Source organism: Myotis davidii, unplaced genomic scaffold, assembly GCF_000327345.1.
Source record: "Myotis davidii unplaced genomic scaffold, ASM32734v1 scaffold545, whole genome shotgun sequence".
NCBI classification, from domain to species: domain Eukaryota; kingdom Metazoa; phylum Chordata; class Mammalia; order Chiroptera; family Vespertilionidae; genus Myotis; species Myotis davidii.
This window is the reverse complement of record NW_006296634.1, coordinates 2089009-2095556: the sequence shown is the minus strand read 5'-3', so window position 1 is coordinate 2095556 and position 6548 is coordinate 2089009.

Sequence of the window (6548 nt, the reverse complement as noted above, 5' to 3'; positions counted from 1 at the left end):
ATCTAAAGGCTGCTCTAGACTTCCTGCACATCAGTGGGTTCTTATGTAACACGCCCCTCCCTCTGCCTGCCCAACGAGCTTCCAGAGATTTCTGCAGTCAGCTTTGCTACACACTCAGCTGGGGGTGGGGGGAGCAGAGAACTCACCGCAGACTGGATTGTCTTCTAAGCCCAGGGTCCTGCCAGCCCTGGCCTGGGAGAGAGGCCACCAGCACAGAGCAGAGGGACTAATGGCCAAGGACAGTAGTTGTTTTCTGCATCTGCAGGGAATTCTGGGGCAGAGAGGACCCAGTGAGCCTTATCTAAGTGTTCACCTACCTCCACCCACTCCCTTTTCCCTTAACAGACCCTCTGTGCCACCTCCCCAAGTCACTGTGTCCCATGTCTTCCATTTCAGGCCCAACCTAACTCTGTCTGGCACATGACCCCTCAGACAGACGCTGAGGACAGCAGCCCAGACCCAACTCTCTCAGGCAGACCCCACCCTGGGCCCAGTCCTCCAGGGTCTCTTCCCTACAGCCTCTGGGCCCATCTGGTGGTGCCGAGCACCCTCTTCAGAGCCCAGGAGACCCCCTCTGCATGGGTCCTTCTCAGAACTTGCCTTCTCCAGCTATGCCCGGACTCAGGCTCCCCTCTGGCACCCGTTCTCCATCTGTAATTAGAGTAGATGAGATGGCTTCACACTCCAGCACTCGGGTGATTCTCTCTCTCATCTCCCCTGCCTTTCTCTGTGTCTCTATTTCTCCCCACCTTCTCAGTGCACCTTCTGTCCCACCCTCTACCTGGTCTCTTCAGGCTTCTTCTCACCCCTCAAGACCCTCCCTGGGAAGGGAGCAGAGCTGCCCCCATCCCCCATTGAAGACCAAGCCCTCCATGTTTCCGTCAGAGCGCATCAGCCATCGGAAAGTGTGACAGGCACCCAAGACAGAACCCAAAAGAGAGTCACTTCCTGAGTCCCAGGGCTGGCCACAGCCGTGGCAAACCACAGTCTTAGCAGCACATGTGGGTGCTGACGTAGCCCGGGGTTGGGGAGAAGGAAGCGGCAATGGAAAAAGGGGCCTGTTTTTCTCTGAAAGCTGCAGCCTGCTCTGCTCTGGGTTGGGTGTCTGAGACACGATGGTTCCCTCTGGCTTTCTCCTGGAGCCCTTGCTGCCATGGATAAGCTCAGTTCTTCTCTCACCTCTGCCTCCTCCTCCTCCTGTTTGCAAGGAAAGTCTGAGCCCAGACAGCAGCTCAGACCTGCAGATCCTTTGAGGGCCTCTCACCTTTCCCAGGGCTCCTGGCACCAGTCACCAGGTGGCCAAGGTCTGAGAGCCCCAGGCTCATCCCTAAACACATCTTGAGGCCCCATGGGTACACAGACCAGGGTGCAGGGGTGGCTCAGAAGCTTCCTTACCTCCGATCTGGTTGCCTTCAGGCCCCAGGCCGGTTGTTGGTCACAAGTTGGGTGCTCATAAGCCCACGCTGAGATCTGGCTCCTTGGAGGGGACAATTCTTTTTCCCATGTCTCCTCCCGTTTCTGTCCCCCGAGTCACAGCAAACAGAAGTGTGCCACTGGCCAAAGGACAGGTCAGAGGAGTGTGGGGATAGCTCAGAGGCCCCAGGCCAGCCCTGCTGCTGAGAAGGCAGACCAGCAGCATAACCCTGTCCAAGACACAGGCTCTCGGGCCTTCCCTCTCACTGGCTGTCCCAGCACAGGCAGGGCTTCGGTCTGGGCTGCAGCTAGGAGCTTGGAGCAGCTCCTCTCACAGTCCCTGGGAAGAAGCTGCCTGTTAGGAGCGTACACCGTGGAGACGGGGCAGGTGGAGAAGGCTGTGTGTCTCCTGGGTTTGAGCTGTAGAGGACAGAACAGGGGAGACGAGAGTGGAGGGGTACAGCTGAACCCAAACATTCTCACTGCCTGCACCTTAGCCTGAAGCTCCAGGCTGATCATGGCCAGACCTCCTCCCTCCCAGGCCTCCACACAGCTGTCCCCATTGCCTGGAATGCTCTCCCCATCACACTCCTCTGTGCAGAGCTGGTTTCCTCTCGTCCTTTATGTCTACGTAAATGTCACCTCCTCTGAGATGACGTCCCTCACTTCTCTGTTATGTTGCACTTATCATCATCTGAAATTATCCTTTATATTTATGTAGCTGTTTCATTCCACCTATGCCACGGAATCATAGTTTCCAGAAGGGCAAACCTACATCTGCCTTCCCCACTGTAGAATCTCCAAGACTTAGCACTGCATCTAATACAAGCAGTGGCCAATAAACTTTTTTAAAAAATAAATGTTTTATTCAGTCTTACCTCCTACTACTTCCCGACAGAAACCCTCTCTGCTTCAGCCCATTTTTCCTAGACAGGCAACATAGGGACTCTCCTGGCCACCCCACCCCTAGCCCTGGCCTGAAACTGCCTCTTCCTACCCACAAAGTTTGGTCCTTCTCATGTTCTTTCTCCTCCAAAATCTCTTCATCACCCCTGTCCTATTCTGTCCCCTGGAGCCTTTTCTTCCCTTTGTCCCGTATGTCCTTTGGTGTAACTGACTTTTGGTTGATAATGAGGCGGCTTTCTACTTTTTGATTGATTGATTGATTGATTTGAGAGAGAGATCAATTTGTTGTTCCACTTATTTATGCATTCATTAATTGATTCTTTTTTTTTCTCTCATTAATTGATTCTTGTATGTGCCCTGACCGGAGATCGAACCTGAAACCTTGGTGTATCAAGATAACTCTGTAACCAGCTGTGCTAGTCAACTAGGGCTTGCTTCCTATTCTTAATTATTTTTTTTGTTTGTTTGTTTTGTTAGTCTTTACCCAAGGATATTTTTTCCATTTATTTTTAGAGAGAGTGGAAGGGAGGAAGAGAGAGAGAGAAACATCAATGTGAAAGAGACACATTGATTGGTTGTCTCTGTACGCCTCCCAACCAGGTCAGATATTGAACCTGCAAACCAGGTATGTACGTTCCCTTGACCAGGAATCGAACCTGAGACCCTTTGGTGTGCGGGCTGTCGCTCTATCCACTGAGCACACCGGCTAGGCCACCTATTCTTAATTCTTGTGTAACATAGAACCCAGACTTCTACCAACTGTAAGTTCCTTAGAGACAAGGGCCTATGCCGTAGGCCTTGGCCCAAGTCCTGCCCACAGTCAGTCCTCAGGAAAGATTTTTGTTGTGGATAATGGGTGTATTAATCAGAACCTCCTGGGTTCAAACAGAAATTGAAATGCGCCTGTTGTATTTTATTAAATAAAAGAGGAATTTAGTTTGCATAACGAAAACTCCCAGACTTTATCCAGAGACTTACTCTCTGCAGGTGGATATTTTCCCTCTGACTTCCTCTGCGTTGGTTTCCTTCTCAGGTAGGCTCTCCAGTCCTGATGGCAAGATGGCCTCCAGGCTCACATTCCACTGGCTGAGGACCTTCAGGGGAAGAGAATGCCTTTTTTAAGAGTCCCAGAGTGATTCTCATTGGCCTGGTTTGAGTCATGTGCCGGTCCAGGGCACATTCAATCTTCATGACTAGGAGGAAGGAATGCGCCCAGACTGGAGCATCCCTAGATGGACGGCCAGGCGTGGGTGACATCCCCACTTCGAGATGTAGGATGGGGTTATCTTCCCCCAACCACAGGGATTGGAGGTGGTTCCCCAAAGAAACTCGCTGGCTGGGGAGTGGTTATGAAAAGAAAGGGGAATTGATGTTGGGTACACAAAACAAAAGGTGTGTATATCATAAGGATTTCCAGAGCTCAGCTTCAGCGAGGCCCTTAAGATTCCTTAGGTCAGCTTGCACATTAGAATCACAGGGGAACCGGCTTGCCCTGCCTGAGAAGGAGGATGTGCTCTGGGGGTCTGGGCAGCTCTCCAGGGACAGAGCAGGGATACTAGGACGAGGCACCTGCTCAGTTCTGGCACTCACAAGCTCAGGAAGATTATGACTCAGTTGGTTGAGGCTTAGGGTAAAACCTTTCTTTTTCAGAGCTTCAGGGGTGAGTCTTGTGCCTAGTCACAGTTCAGAATTCTGCTCTAGGAAATGATGTTCTACTGCAGCAAGAAGGATTCGGATTAGCTGCGCAGGACAACGTCCCCCGTGTTAGCAGTGAAGTGTTTCTCCCTCTCTGTACCACTGGTCAGAAAAGGGTCGCTGGGGCTTGCTCAGAGTACGAGGGTGGGTGGGTGGACGGTGGGTGACCCTGTGGGCCGAAAGCCCCTGAGAACAATAGCCACTGTTTATTAAATGCCAACTGTAAGGCAGGCACTGTGCTTTGGGACTTTGCAGATGGCAGTCCATGTAAGTTTCAGTCTTCATGACTATACTATATGTAGATATCATTAACATTAGCCCTATTTTACATTTGAAGAAAGCGAGATACAAAAAGCCTGGGAAGCCCTAGCCGGTTTGGCTCAGTGGATAGAGCGTCAGCCTGGGGACTGAAGGGTACCAGGTTCGATTCCGGTCAAGGGCATGTATCTTGGTTGCGGGCACATCGCCAGTAGGGGGTGTGCAGGAGGCAGCTGATAGATGCTTCTCTCTCATTGATGTTTCTAACTCTCTATCCCTCTTCTCTATTCCTCTCCCTTCCTCTATGTAAAAAATCAATAAAGTATTAAAACAACCACAACAAAAACACACAAAAAGCCTGGGAAGGTACCTCGGCAGGGAGTGGCAAAATAGGCATTCAGACACAGAACCATATGACCCTGCTTGGCTGGGCCTTCCTACCCTGAAGAAGGCCTCAGACAGGCTCACCACTCCTGCCCCTTAACGGACAACTCCAAGGATAGGTGGTGGGAGTGGGTCCCCTACCCAGCCCTAGGCACTTGGGATGGGGAGCTCAGACCTAGAGCAGAGAGACAAGGGAATCCTGGTTCACTGCAGGGTTCCTTAAGACGATTTTTATAGCTCTTGCTGGTTTGGCTCAGTAGATAGAACATAGGCCTGTGGGCTGAAAGGTCCCAGGTTCGATTCCAGTCAACGCACATGCCCAGGTTGTGGGCTTGATCCCTAGTAGGGGGCGTGCAGGAGGCAGCCATCAATGGTTCTCTCATCATTGATGTTTCTCTCTCTCCCTTCCTCTCTGAAACCAATTAAATGTATATATATTAAATGTGTGTGGTGGTGGTGGTGATGGGGTGGTTACAGAGGGATGAAGCCTAAGAGAGTCACAACCTCACCTCTACCCCACCCCACCCCATTCAAATACCTGACCTCGACTTTGGGTTCCTAGAGACCTTGACCTGCCCTTTTCCCTCCAGGTGTCATCAGCACCCTCCTTCCACATACACATCTGCTTTGCTTTTATTTTTTCAAATATATTTTTATTGATTTCAGAGAGGAAGGGAGAGGAAGAAACAGCAATGATGAAAGAGAATCATTGATCGGCTGTCCCCTGCACTGGGGATCGAGCCTGCAACCCAGGCATGTGGCCTGACCGGAATCCAACCTGACCTCCTGGTTCATAGGTCCACGCTCAACCACCGAGCAACGCCGGCCAGGCTGCTTTCTGTTTAAATTCAGAAAAACAACACTTCCCCTGGATTCAGAGCTGTAGCTGGTCTTCCGCCCCCGGAATCCCTGTTGTCTTTGGGGTGCGCATTTAACTGCGGGCAGACCGGCCGGGGAAGGGCTTCCCTGTTTGCGTCCGCCTCCCGGGAGGCCTGCGGTCACAGTTCCCGCCCCCACACTCTCCTTCTCAGGGGCGGGAGTGTCCTCCCGCCCGGAGTCCGGTCGCCTCGGCGGTGGCGGCTCCCCGGGGACTGCAGGGAGAGCCCGGGCTTCGGCGCCTGCTCAGTTCGCGCTCACTGCGTCTCCGGCTCCCCCGCCTGGCCCGGCGCCCGGCACCGGAGCGGGAGGGGGAGCGAGAGCGAGACGGCGGAAGAGCCCACTCGGCAGGGGCCGGGGAACCGACCTGGAGAGGGGCCTCCAGGGGGCAGCACCGCACCGCTGGGCCGGTCCTCTCTGCTACTAGCCCGGGGTCCCCACACTGCCCGCAGGGAAGCCCCCTTTCCAGATCCGCACTGTCCACCCCGCCTCCACCTGTTCTGGATAAAGATGGGCAGGTCTCCCACCACAAGGATCACCGGCTCCTGGTGGGAAAAGGACTCGGGTCTCCCCGGGGGCAATCAGATTCCCTCATCCGGTCACCCAAAGGTGGCCCCTTTCCCGGAGGAGACCAGGGAATAGCCTTTCGGTTCTGGCTGGCCAAGAGGGATCCCCAAGCTCCAATATCCCAGTGGGAAATGTCGGAGAAGCGGGCGCCCAATGCAACGCATAAAAACCCAGGAACCATAGCTCTTCTTCCCCAGCCTCGGCTCCCGGGTGACGACTGGAGTGAAAGAAAATTAAAAATTGTCGTCCATAGTGGTAAGTCAATATAATAGATGAAATTGAAACATGAATTCAACTCTTTAAAATGCTCTTCAGACCGAGAGGCAAATATAAAAAAATAATAATAATAACTAAAAATGTTGAAAGCAATTGAGTGTTTACCTTTGGGCGATAGGAAAGGACACAAGGAAGTATGGGAGAAGGTGACATATTTTTAGGAATTTTCCTGG